Source organism: Schistocerca americana, chromosome 3, assembly GCF_021461395.2.
Source record: "Schistocerca americana isolate TAMUIC-IGC-003095 chromosome 3, iqSchAmer2.1, whole genome shotgun sequence".
Taxonomy (NCBI): Eukaryota; Metazoa; Arthropoda; class Insecta; order Orthoptera; family Acrididae; genus Schistocerca; species Schistocerca americana.
Genome location: NC_060121.1, coordinates 171397314 through 171412032, shown reverse-complemented (window position 1 = coordinate 171412032; position 14719 = coordinate 171397314). Strand labels below are relative to the sequence as shown.

At 43.2% G+C, this 14719-nt stretch overlaps 1 protein-coding gene across 1 annotated transcript in view; it reads right to left on the bottom strand.

The window, feature by feature from the left end:
* LOC124605951 (facilitated trehalose transporter Tret1-like) overlaps positions 1-14719 on the bottom strand; it is an 89885-nt gene that overhangs the window by 47746 nt on the left and 27420 nt on the right. The gene's annotated exons all lie outside the window — the stretch shown is intronic.

Below are 14719 nucleotides of genomic sequence, written 5' to 3'. Positions count from 1 at the left end.
AGACATCTTGGCTCAGTAATAACATCAGAAAACAAAGTGGGGCAGATATAGCACACCGAATTAAGGCTGTCAACAGATCATATACAGCACTATACTCCATGCTCAAAATTAAGAACCTGAGTGAAAAATTAAAGCTGACACTTTACAAAACAACATCAAACCAGTTCTCATGTATGAGAGTGAGGCATGTGTACTGACGGAGGCTTTGGAGAAGAAGCTAAATATCTGGGAAAGGAAAGTGCTGAGGAAGATTTTTGGTTCGGTAAATGAAGGAGAGGTGTGGAGAATTAGGACTAATGAAGAAATAAGGTCTCTGTACCAAGAACCTGGTTTGGTAACCTCAGTCAAAATGGGAAAGCTAAGGTGGTTAGGACATGTCCAGCGGATGACAGAAGAAAGGCTCCCGAAGAAGCTGATGATAGGACACCCTGGTGGTAGAAGGAGCGGACGACCACGTGTGAGATGGCAGGGAGATGTGGAAGCCGCCCTGAGAACAGTGGGAGTGAGGTGGCGGCGCAGCCGTGCTGAAGACCGAGACGACTGGAAGTCTGTGATGGAGGAGGGCAAGTCCTCAGAGGACCGTAGTGCCATGGAGATCGATCGAACGGAGACACTCCTCCGTGCTACGTCACTTTATAAACTACGTTATCGTCTCAAACCATATATTACGTGCGCATTTTACGTGTAATTTTGAACCTCTATATCTGAGAAACGAATAAAGATATGAAGAAAATTTTCAAGATTGTTCGAAATCGCCATTTGCTGTGCATAGCAGTCTCTGAATCCGCGGCTGGGTTTTGGTACCCAAAAAACAAGTTTCTCGATAACGGATGGAGATTTTTGAAAACGGGGAGATTGCTCTTCTAAATAAATGCCTAGAGAATATATTGTTCGAATATTAACATTTTGCTGCGGTTATTTATTATTTAGATTTCGCGTCATACCGGATTTTAGATATAGATATAGGGTAACTTTGAACCTCTGTATCGTGGAAACGGGGAAATATATAAAGAAAAATGGTTCAAATGGGTCTGAGCATTATGGGACTTAACATCTGAGGTCATCAGTCCCGTAGAAGTTAGAACTACTGAAACCTAACTAACCTAAGGACATGACACACATCCATGCCCAAGGCGGGATTCGAACATGCGACCGTAGCGGTCGCTATAAAGGAAATTTTTGAGATTGTTTGAGATCGGGATCTTAGGAATATATCGTAATAATTTCAGCCATTTGCTGTACGTAGCCGTCTTGGAACCCTCGATTGGATTTTGGTCCGCTGGTGACAGCAAAAATGCAATTAAAAAAACCCTTTTTTGTGTTTTCCGAGGAACCGCCCACGGACTAATGGCTTGTCCATAAGCCCCATCAAGCCCACCGCAGATCACATCATATGCAGAAAGAACAAACCGACTTAATTTGCCTAAGCAGGAGGAAATGTGTAATATTCACACTTTGACCCTCTACTGTAGGACAGTGACACTGAGACGATCCTTCTGATGAATATTCATATTGTCCATAGCCCAAGGGCTGCCCGATACATTTGACCACCTTTCTATCACCAGTAGAAACCGAGGCATGAGCACCAGAAAATCCCGTTTTCATACTCAGCTTTTTTGGAACATACTGTGGTGTCACCGCCAGACACCACACTTGCTAGGTGGTAGCCTTTAAATCGGCCGCGGTCCATTAGTATACGCCGGACCCGCGTGTCGCCACTGTCAGTGATAGCAGACCGAGCGCCACCACACGGCAGGTCTAGAGAGACGTACTGGCACTCGCCCCAGTTGTACAGCCGACGTTCATAGCAATGGTTCACTGACAAATACGCTGTCATTTGCCGATACGATAGTTAGCATAGCCTTCAGCTACATTTGCTACGACCTAGCAAGGCGCCGTATTCAATTGATATTTATTATATGAAGCATGTATCGTCAAGAGCGATGTTCTACAATTGTGGATTAAAGTTAAGTATTATATCAACTACGTACTTTATTTGCAATTCTCAAGATATTGTCCTGTTCCAGACCTCACGCCAGTCAGCGTGTAATTAAACGCGTGCATTTCGGCCTCCTCTAGAAAAACAGTGTTGGCTCTTCTGCCAACACTACACATACTAGGTACTCAACGTCGCAAGCTTACCGGTTATGCAGCTACTGTCTTGTGTCTACTGCAGTTTTGAGTATTTTGTCGGTACGTCAATATGAAATTAGTCATAACCACAACTGAATTACTACTCCCTGATGTTGGCCAAGTGTAAAGTCTGGAGAAAACGTCCGTTTATCGCAGCCTCCGAAGGTAGCGGCATGAGATACGACTGTGGAATTTTCCACTTTTCGGTGCAGTGCAGACTCTTGGAACGAGACCGCTTGGCTTGCGGTGAGGACACAGGGCCTCCCGCATGCTGAGGCAGCGCTTCATTAGTAGGGGCGTGGTCGTGGCTGCATCAGACTCGCAAATGAGAGACCTCCCCTCGGATGCAAATTAAACTCGAGAATTCCTGCGTGCGCGCCGAAATAAAGATGACGCTCCCTACCTCACCGTAATGAAATATTCAGAAACTATCAAGCTGCAAAATATATAATTTCGGTGGTGGCAGAGGCGGCAAGAAGTTTCGAAAGAAGTTGCAGGTTTTCAGATTCAAAGCCTATCGGTTTGACTACAAAGGCCGAAAGTCATGGCGTGCGACACTGTCCACGGAAACTGCAACACCTACAAAAATGACCTTAATGAATACTAACCTACTAAATGTTTAGAACAGTATACTATAGTTGCAGTCACGAACGATGGCGGTCGAGTTAAAGCTTGTTCTGCGCACCTATGGTCAGGCGTTCTTTGACAGTCAATGAGGGTTCAGTAATGTTCTGGGTGCTCTGCCGTGAATGTTTTATGGAATGCGAGCATTACATGCGGTCGTAGTGAGTTATTTATTGAATTCTTATTCCATTTGTTGCGAGCTGTCATGGCTGATGGTGATGGTAAGCGGCAAATTCTACACAAGAATTTACGGGGTCCCCCTTTCATCAGGTGCAGAGCACCCGTATGTGCGTACCGCAACTGTCGTTTGCAACTGGCCACAATGCAGTCTCCGACCTCGTCTCGACCTGCGTGAACCACCATCGTTCATGGATCGGGCTACAGCAACAAGTAATTAATGTTGTAGAGACATGATACAGGATGTAGCAGAGGAAAAGCTTGTTTTTTCGCTGTTGAAAAACTGAAACCTGGTTTTATTTTTTAAAAACATTGCATTCAGTAATAGTACTTTTACTGCATTTTTGAATCCTGTGTACCTTATTTAGGTCCGGAAAATGCCTTTGAGATGACGTTGTTCTTGCCGGACACAAATTTGGAGCCTCTCTCGAAAGTTGCGCACAGCTCTCTCCAACATTTCATTCGACACAACTTCAATTTCCAGGCGAATGGAAATCTTGATGTCATCTATTGTGCGAGTCTTGTTCACGTACTCACTTGACTTCAAGTACCCCTACAAAAAGAAGTCACAGATCGGGAGATCGGGTGAGCTTGGAGGTCAAAGATCATCACCATATAGTGAAATAATTACATGTCTGGGAACAAAGTTCTGTATGAAGAAAGTTGTTTAACATTTCGACGAAGCGCCCTGATATAGTAACTGCGGTTCTCCCCTCTCCGAAAAGGTAAGGTCCAACAATCCCTATCTTGGAGATCCCGCACAACACTTACTTTTGAGTTGTGGAGAGGTGTTTGGTGTAGTTCATATGGTTCTCCAACGACAAGTACCGACAGTTCTGTACGTTAACATAACCATCCTGATGGCAATCGGCTTCATCACACTTTAATATTGCATCTTCTGTCAGAATAGCGTCCATTATGCCGCAAAATTCTCTGTGCTGCCCAAAATCCATTTCATTTAGCAGCTGGACAATCATTATTTTATACCAGTGATATCTCAGATCCTCACGTAAGATGCGATGAAGCGAATGATATCACATACCCAACGATACGGCCTGTCGCGTAATGGATCGTTTCGGGCTAGCAAGAACTGCCGTTCTCACTATGTTGTTCGCAGTTCGAACTGATCGGAGAAGACCAGGTGGTTTCTTTTTCATTACAGATTCAGTACATCTAAACGCTGCAACACATCGGAATACAGTGTTTCGATATGGAACTGCATCTCTAAGTCCCGCATTAATCTTTCGACAGAGAAGACGTTGAATCGCGACCAAGGAATCAAATCATTTCTAAAGAACTGTTCGACCGCGAACACACGGTGTTCCACGCCCCAAGCCTCCCAATAGTGACATACTGCGTTGTTTGAGCTGTCTGCCAATGTCGCTGAGTATTAGCGGTTTAAAAAACATGCGTTTCCTCTGCTCCTTGCAGGAACAACTACCAGATTGATAGTTTAACTGCGACGTCGAATTTTTTAAATCTTGCCCGACGGACGCACACGGCTTCGGCACTTGAGTTTGGCAGTTAGCTGCTCAGGAAGCTCACTCGTTCCATGTGATAGAGTTTCCACATTGTCTGCTGCCTGTATACGATGGAGTGGTTTCCTCTACTCCACCTATGGTGAGATATGTGTGTGTATGGGGGGAGGGGGGGCGAATCCACAGTGGAAGCTGAAGCTTATGGTTCGATAACGCGAACCTAGTTTAAGGGTAACAGAATTTATTACTCAGCTACCTTTTTTCCCAGAACGATCAATCTGGAAGTAGTGTTACGAAATGTCTTGTTTCGAGGCAGCACATTCTAGAGCAGTATTATTAGTGAGAGAATGGTATAGCCATTGAGAATGCATGAGTCTGAGTCAAAAGCCATCCCTGCTGCTTAAGATCTGATTGGTTGAACAGTCAGAAAGTTTAACACAAGTTCGGGAGTTGCTTAGAGCTCGTAAAATCTATTGATGGCTGACAGTCCTCTTGAGTGTAGGAAGTAAATTATGTGGTGAAAGTGTTTTATGGTTTGTAAAGTTGAAACTAATTTGTTCAAAAAATTGTTCAAATGGCTCTGAGCACTATGGGACGTAACATCTGAGGTCATCAGTCCCCTAGAACTTAGAACTACTTAAACCTAACTAACCTAAGGACATCACACACATCCATGCCCGAGGCAGGATTCGAACCTGCTACCGTAGCGGTCGCGCGGTTCTAGACTGAAGCGCATAGAACCGGACGGCCTCCGCGGCCGGCAAACTAATTTGTAGTGAGGGTTAAATTTATCCTTGCAAAACAGGACGTTTATAAGAAATAGGCGCCTTACGCAACAGATTACGTAGTCGGACGACGTATTTAATGACGAGGAGATTTAACACAAGCTAATAAACTGAATTTGTTTCGCAGAAACTTCCGGTGTTTTGGTTTTGATGCGACATTCGAATTACATAGCTATGATCTATTGCCGCGGTTTGCCTTTGTGGAACGGACGAGGATTAGTGTTTCATCTTTTAAAAGGAACTGTCCCGGGCTTTGGGAAACCTGGATGGCTGGACGAGTTTTCGATCCGCTACCCACCTGAATTCGAGTCAGTGACTTACAAGTGCGTCGTTTGACCCTGTTTGTGGAGACTTTCTGGAACTTTTAAGGAACTGCTGCGACGGGGGGTCTTCCCCTCGCAGTGACGTCTTCCACCGCCGTTCTCACGCCGTCAAAAATGGTGCAAATGGCTCTGAGCACTATGGGACTCAACTTCTGAGGTCATCAGTCCCCTAGAACTTAGAACTACTTAAACCTAACTAACAGAAGGACATCACACACATCCATGCCCGAGGCAGGATTCGAACCTGCGACCGTAGCGGTCGCGGTTCCAGACTGTAGCGCTCAGAACCGCTCGGCCACTCCGGCCGGCGTTCTCACACGTAACGATTGCCTTGAACCCCCCCCCCCCCTCCCCCCCTACCCACGCTATTAAATACGCCACATGTCCTAAACATGCTATCTGCAGGCTCATTTCCCATAAAAAGTTCGTACAATGCGTAACTGTGTTCACTACAGCGAGAAAATATCAGGCCGCAAAAATAATTTGGGAGGAAAGATAACCCTTTTGCGATGAAGGACATACTGCGAATTTGATACGCCACAACATGTGACGAGGGAAGCACAAGTTTTCTCCAAAGAAGATGAGTACTACTGCTTCCTTGATTTGTACGTCACCCATCACACCTGTGTATTATACTGCTGGTCGACTACTTGTTTTTCATGGTGCTCTAGCAATCACTGTTTATGCTTTGTAGATGTGCTTATATACCGAACAGGAAATGATCTGGAACAAATGCAGGTCACTTTTGATTTCTTGACAACGTTTAGAGGCTCTAACTGGATTAACTGGGGGTCCACAGCATTCTCAGTCCTCGTAATCACGTATCATAATTTCTGTAATCATTATCTATACTTCGTTGGTGCATAAGTCCTTAGCGTATACCCGTAAGTTTAATAAACACAACAGATACTCATAACAGAGACGTTTGGTCATCAGTCTGCCAACTCTGGGGCAAATATTCGATTCCGCGAATACAGAAATCACTTGGCTTTGAGACGAACAACTCGTCGATCCATTTTCGGAACGCATTTTCATCCGGAAGGGAAGTTCCTTGTAGATTGTTCGACAGACACCGTAAAAGGCGAAAATCTGAGGGCGCAAGATCAGGTGAATAAGGTGAGCACGGAATGGGTTGCCAACCCAACTTCTATATAATGTTTTATGTCAGCTAACAGAATGCGGGCTGGCTTTATCGTGGAGTAGCATCACTTCACGCAATCTTCCTGGTAGTTGATGTTGGACTGTGCCTGCAAGACATCTCAGTTATTGGCAATAAATGTCAGCAGTGATGGTTACACCTCAGGGAAGCGGTTCGAAGTACACCACACCGTCGCTATTTCACCAGCTGCACAACATTATCTTTTGTGGATGCGCGCAGGTCTTTGTACAAGGAGTTACTGCTTTGTTTGGGCTCTGCCATTTCTTTCTTTTCCTCATATTAGCGTAAGGACTTCATATCTTGTCATAAACAACGATACTGGATAGGAACAGTCGGTGTTGTTCATGAGCCAATTGATGACGAGCCACCAGAGATGCACATATTGCCACGTGCTGATTTTTGTGATACTGGCTTACACCATGCGGTAACCATACACCCGATTGTTGAAGCTTCCCCATTGCATGCAAACGTCACACGATGGTGGAATAATCACAGTTCATCGCATTTGCCAGTCCTAAACTACACTGACGTGGATCATTGTATCTTCATCGAACCCCGAAGGTCTTCCTGAAAGTGGAGAGTCACTAATGTCAAAACTACCCTTCTTAAAACGAGAAAACCATTTCTTTGCCGCGCCCTGTCCAATAGCATTATTTCCATACACGACAAAAGTATTTCTGGCTGCCTCCGCTGCTGTCACCCCTCTACTGAACACGGACGAATATGTATGAAATGTTCCGATTTCTCCGTCTGGCATTCCATTTTCTAGCGTCCACAGCTCCACTCACTATCTCGAATAGCACACTGGACTCGCATTTGGGATGACGACGATTCAATCTCGCGTCCGGTCATACTGATTTAGGTTTTCCGTGATTTCCCTAAATCGCTTCAGGCAAATGCTGGGATGGTTCCTTTGCAAGGGCACGGCCGACTTCCTTCCCCAAACAACCCAACCACAACTATCTCCAAATGACTATATAAACTCAAATAGCAACTTTGAACTACAAATAAAAAATGACAATCGATAAATAAACCCATAACACCCGGAATTACAACATGCAAAACAAAAGCGCTACTAACTTATGCTCAATCCTAATATATTGTCAGATACCAAATTTATGGTACGAAGTTTATTTCAGTCAGACAGATCCTTATCGATATCACAATTTTCATAATCGTTTGTGTGTACTTTAGAATCCTTCTTAAGCCTGGGTCAGTGAAATATGGCATCCTCTTTTTTAGACTAGCAGTTTCGAAACGCCAAACAGCAGACTAAGTGGTCACGAAAAGCGTGTAGACAATCTGGAGCTCTGACATGCTCCAGTGAATATTTCGAGATAGGGCAACTGCAGTCCGTGAAGGCTACATAATGCGATATGAAGTCTAGTATGTAGGTCGACACTGTGGTCTGCCAAGTTGAGATGGCCGATGTTGTGGGGAGTTACATCAGTGAATCCCGATGCGGCAGTTAATGGCGCCATCCCCACAGACTAAACATTGAGTCGGCGCCTGCTTACAGCGCCACGTGTCTATAAAAATGCGGTCCACTCATTAAGGGTACCCTTCTTTTGCGTACTAACTGCATCTAGCGTTCCTCGATGCTTAATTGCTGTCTGTTATAGCTGGTAGTATACATAGGATACCTCACGGTCGCTTTACATAGTTGAGCCATAATAATTAAAGGAATGTGCTACATTTTCTATGTGGTGAAATACGGTGTTGTGTTCCTTCGTAATACTGGTTATATCACCGCGGTTATTTCACAATGTTTGATCCAGCGGTTGCGTTGAACACAGCATTTACAAATAGTACACCAACTGTTCTGCATAACGTCTACCAATCTTTCAAAGAAATCTTACGAATCTCTGATACTTTAGAACCAAGAATATTGCTCATAGGACGCAACATCTAAGTGATTTCCACGACCATATGGAATAAGCATCTAATACTCCTGTCTGCATAAGACTAGCCTGAAGACCGTTGGATAGGGCACCTCGAGGTCCTGTAAGTGACTTTCTGTTTCCTCTCTCCGTTTCAAACAGATCCAAGTCATTCGCACATAAAACTTTCAAAGGATAATCCAATGGCTCATTTCATTAATCATTGAGAGAATTAGCAGCTAATGGAATAACATGAATACAAAACAACCAGTGATTTTAGTGTTACTAACCAACAACAACAAATCTTTCGAAAGTGTAAAGTGTTCAGAATTTAACAGCCTTCAGAGAACACTATGCCATATGGAGGTAATATGTCCAGTAGTATCATTATTGTCCAGCAGTTTAAATACGGACATGAAGTCACATAATTTACTGTAGAGAAGTGTTTCTTCCGTCATACAATAAACGCGGAAGAGAAACGCTATGTGGATGTTACAGAAATAATAAAAGTAAACATTCCTCTACATGAGGGTGACAAATACAGAGCAAAGTGCAAATAATTTCTGTATTAAATAGAATACAAGGATAAACCAGAAATCGGACATATTTAACTTTAAAGGGGGGGGGGGGGGAGCGGGGGGAGGAGGAGGAGGAGGGTGTACTACCGCTCAACGGCGATGTTATAAGTGCTTGAACTTTAATACTGTTGGACAAGGAAGAGAGGAAGAATTGAGCAAGTTTACTTCAGAGAACTGCTCTCGCATTCGTTTGAACATATGCAAGGAAATCAAAGAAAATTTAAGATAGGGTGACTGGTTCGACTTTGGAACCTACTTCTTTACGGGAACTCCAGTTCGTTGAGGGAGGAAAGGAGGAAGGAAGGTTAAGTTCTAACACCCCATCGACGACGTGGTCGTTACAGACGGAAAACAAAATTTTGTCAGGAAAGGATGGGGAAGGATATTAGGATATCATCTTCATCCTTTTGAAAACAAACAGTCTGGTATTCGCCTTGATCGATTTCAGAGAAGCCGCGGAGAACCTAAATCTGCAAATTGGGCAGGGATTTGAACCGCTGTCGTAGCGAATGCGCCTCCAGTGATTTAACCTCTGCTCCACCTCAATCTGTTGATTGCAGGGAGAGAAGAGGAAAGCTTGTTAGTACTGTTTAAGGCCGAAGAGAAACTAACCTGGTGCGAAAATTCAGTCCAAACTTTAAAGCGCACTAAGGTATGTTCTATTATTGGACATGTATGCTGACATGTGTACTTTACATCCGATGAAAGTAATAAGACAATTGCACAAGCATTGTATTGCAAGTGGACTAACAAACCCAGATTACGCTTTTTGGATCTTTCAATGCAGTCTTCAACTGATAATGATTATGGTGTTGAGAACGAAATCTGACTATTTTTCCCGGTAAGATGTGGGGATATAGTATTTAACATCTTCGCCGTGACATACAAGAGCATACCTTGCAAGAGAAATGGAAGGGCAGCTGGCTATAAGCGTCCCTATCTCCCGAGTAAACAGCGATCTTCGCAAACCCAGACACACAGACAGAAGCAACAGTTCAGTATGAGTTCGAAAAAACCATAACAGTTAACAGATACTGATTAATAGCAAATGTACCTACGCGCATTTATCGTGAAATCTCAAAACTATTTCGCTGCTATTCTCTTCGGAATTGAGAATGGCGGATTGTTCTGGGTTGTAAAAGCTTCCGGAGCTGATGGAACCTTTACAGAAAAAGAACAAAATATTTTTTTTTATCACTTGCAATTTTGTCGATGGAGTTAAGAGTGCACTCTACTGTAGGTAGTATTCGCATGAATCTGAACCTGTCTGACAGCAAATAATTATGTACGAATCTCGTACCTACTACACTTCCACTGCAGTTAATTTTAGGAAGTAGTAAGAAGTGGTAGCATTGGTACACTTTAGTGATAAACGGTTCTGAGTTTTATTTTGTAAGAACTTGAGCGTCAGTTCCTCCGCTCATCTCACTTCCACGAAACTACTATGAGGTTTCCTGCCCCCTCCACAGTACGCACGTTACTTAAGGAACAATCTTACGATGCTGTAAATCGAAGAGGAAGGACGTGCTTTTAATATTATCTTTCGACCATTCTTAACAGCTTAAAATTTATGAACTAGTGTCACTCTCTCACTCGATCGCTCGCTCGCTCGCTCACTCACTCACTCACTCAAAATGTATTCGCAGTTGCGAATATGGACAACCGTCAGCTGTAGATTGGAATGACGACAATGAAAATTTATGTCGGACCGGGAGTCGAACCCAGATTTTCCTCTTATCGCGAGCTGTAGCTTTACAATTTGGCTATCTTTGTATCCACGGATGACCAAATGGTAAAGTAACCGCTCGCGGTAAGACCCAAATTTCCATTATGTCGTCAACCATGTGCCTACAGTCTGTACTCTTACATCCATTATGTATGTTCCTGTACATTCGAGACATTTTACTAGAAAGTCGCTAGCCCGTTATCGGCGGATAAATACGATATTATAGTGCCAATTTTATTCCGAATTACGATGCAATGTTACCTCGGACATGCATGCATGCAATGTTTTACGAAATATTTCATTAGGAGAGCATTTTTAAAGCTAAATCTATGAAAATTTGAATTTGGCTTCTCGGCTGGAGAGAAAAAATGAATGTTTCATTGCTTTTAGAAATTCAACCCCAAGAGGTGAAATAGAGGATTAAAATTTTTTTAGAAAATATTTCGTTATAACTTAAATTTTTTTAAAAAGGTAAACCTATGAAAATTAGTATTTCATGTCTCGGTTAGCACTAAAAAGTATGTGTTAGGGGATGAAAGTTTCTGTGGAAATATCACCACAAGAACGTAAAAGGCATGTTTAACAAAAACCTTGGACTCCAGCTACCATAATCGCCATTTGGCCAGAAGTATACTCTGAAAAGACCATGCTTCTCTGGGCTTAATTAGCGTGAAAAGTTTAGAAGGTGTTGAAATTTGTGAACATAAAAATAAAATTAAAGAAAAAATCCGTGCAGATCGTACAGTCTACGCGGCCGAAGCAGCGGGTGCAAAGCTAGAATACAAAAAAAGGTCGTGCTTCGTAAGCACCCCCTCTCGTGGGTAACAACACTTTCTTGGTATTCCTCCTATTGACGTGAGTTTGACATCTACCCATCCCCACGGGTAGATCTGTGAAGTCCTTTTTATATACACATCTGTACTCCGCAAGCCATCTTACGGTGTGCAGGAAGGTTGGTTTGTGTACCACCGTCCCTCACCGTTTGTCATGTTCATGTCGCGATTGGATATCTGGAGGAACGGTTACTGGTACGCTTCCATGTGAAACAGAATCTCTGATTTTACCTACATGGTATTTTCGGGTGAAATATGTAAGGGAAAGTAATATGCTGGTTGACTTCTCGGAATGTACGCTCTCGGAAATGTAACAGTAAACCACACCATGATGGAGAACGCCTCTTGCAGCGCCTGCCATTTGAGTAAAGAACCTGTAGCTTAAACGCCTTTTGTGTATTTTGCATTTTCTCTATCAATCCTATCTGGTACGATTCCAGACTGACAAGTAATATTCAAGTATTGGTCGAACGAGGGTTTTGTAAGCTACCTCCGTTGTAGATGGACCGCATTTCCTAAGGATTTTCCCGATGAATCTCAGTCTGGCAACCGCCTTACATGCGGTTTTATGTTATGTGGTCATTCTACTTCAAATCGCTCCGTATTCGGCAACTCTCGGCTTCTGCTCACTCTTTTGATCGGTCCGCGATCTATTGATTTTTGTTAGTGCTTTGTCCACGACCTTCCTCAGCGTTTGAAGGGAACTGTGGATTTTCATAATAATAGTATATCTGAAACACAAACTACAATTTCTTCTAGGCTATACTTCATATGTAATAACGGCAACTGATCAATAGGTAAAGTGTGCAAAATTTTGTCAAGATCGAAATGAAGCCGTAGATTTGTATGAATTACAAACACTTCACATATATAGAAGATTTTTGCTTATTTGTGAGCATTACATTACATTTATTTTACGTTGCTAGTCAGCTGCCAATCTTTGCACCAGATGGTGATCATTTACAAGTCTTCCTCTAGTTCGCTGCAAGTTTCTAGCGGTGCCACCTCCTTTTACATATACAGAACTACATACTATGCGAACAGTCTCCCTACAAATTTTATGCGCCAGCTCTTTTATACACATCGTGAACACTTCCCTGACGAGGTACGACACTCGCTATCTGCGCTTCTGATGATACTTCGCCACTAAAAACATTCAGTTCTGTTCGCCGGGAATTCCTCATACTGTTCCGATATTGCTGATGTACGTACTTTGTTTACTATGTGACGGCGTGGAACTGTATTCATGGTGGGACTTACCGAAAAAGGACGATCCGAGCAGATGAATATGATATGGAAATGAAGACTTTCGTAGTGTTTCATTGCAATAAAATCCTGTCAGTACTTTCCGCGTCAATTCGCAGTGTCCTCGCGAGGTTTCGGATCCCACGTATCCATTTCTAACTAACATGAATTCTTTACATACCAATGGAAAAACCGGTAGAAGCCGACCTAGGGAAAGATCAGTTTGGATTCCATAGAGATGTTGGAACACGCGAGGCAGTACTGACCCTACGACTTATCTTAGAAGGTAGTTTAAGAGCAGGCAAACCCGCGTTTCTAGCATATGTAGACTTAGAGAAAACTTTTGACGAGTTGACTGGAGTGCTCTCAAGTTCTGAAGGTGGCAGGGGTAAAATATAGGGAAGGAAAGGCTATTTACAATGTGTACAGAAACCAGATGGCAGTTATAAGAGTGGAGGGGCATGATTGGGAAGAAGTGGTTGGGAAGGGAGTGAGACGGGGTTGTAGCCTATCGCTGATGTTATTCAATCTGCCGGCCGGTGTGGCCGTGCGGTTCTAGGCGCTTCAGTCTGGAACCGCGTGACCGCTACGGTCGCAGGTTCGAATCCTGCCTCGGGCATGGATGTGTGTGATGTCCTTAGGTTAGTTAGGTTTAAGTAGTTCTAAGTTCTAGGGGACTGATGACCACAGATGTTAAGTCCCATAGTGCTCAGAGCCATTTGAACCATTTGTTATTCAATCTGTATATTCAGCAAGCAGTAAAGGAGACAAAAGAAAAATTTGGAGTAGGAATTAAAATCCATGGAGAAGCAATGAAAACTTTAAGGTTTGTCAATGACATTGCAATTCTGTCAGAGACAGCAAAGGACCTGGAAGAGCCGTTGAACGGAATGGACAGTGCCTTGAAAGGAGGATAGAAGCTGAACATCAACAAAAGCAAAACGAGGATAATGGAATGTAGCCTAATTAAATCAGGTGATGCTGAGGGAATTAGATTAGATGAGTTGTGCTATTTGGGGAGCAAAATAACTGATGAAGGTCGAAGTAGATAGGATATAAAATGTAGACTGTCTACGGCAAGGAAAGCGTTTCTGAAGAGAAATTTGTTAACAACGAGTATAGATTAAGTGTCAGGAAGTCATTTCTAAAAGTATTTGTATGGAGTGTAGCCATGCATGGATGTGAAACATGGACGATAAATAGTTTAGACAAAACGAGAATAGAAGTTTTAGAAATATGGTGTTACAGAAGAACGCTGAAGATTACATGGCTATATCACGTAACGAATGAGGAGGTACTGAATAGAATTGGGGAGAAGAGGAATTTGCACAGCTTGACTAGAAGAAGGGACCGGTTGGCAGGACACGTTCTGAGGTATCAAGGGACCACCAATTTAGTATTGGAGGGAAGCGTGGAGGGTAAAAATCGTAGAGGGAGACCAAGAGATGAATACACTAAGCAGATTCAGGAGGATGTATGTTGCAGTAGTTACTCAGAGATGAAGAAGCTTGCACAGGGTAGAACAGCATGGAGAGCTGCATCAATCCAGTCTCTGGACTGAAGACCATAACATATCCATTTCCTGCACCAGATGGTACGAGAATATTTGTCTTTCGGAACCTCGCCAACAATTGCGAACTGACGCGACTAGAAACCCGAGAATATTTTATTCCAGATGAAAGTGATATTTAATCGGCTGGGAAGTGAGAATCTGTACTGCTGAGGATGGCTCACCCATTAGGTTGTCGGACGGAGGGCGCTGCAGATTCGATGTACTC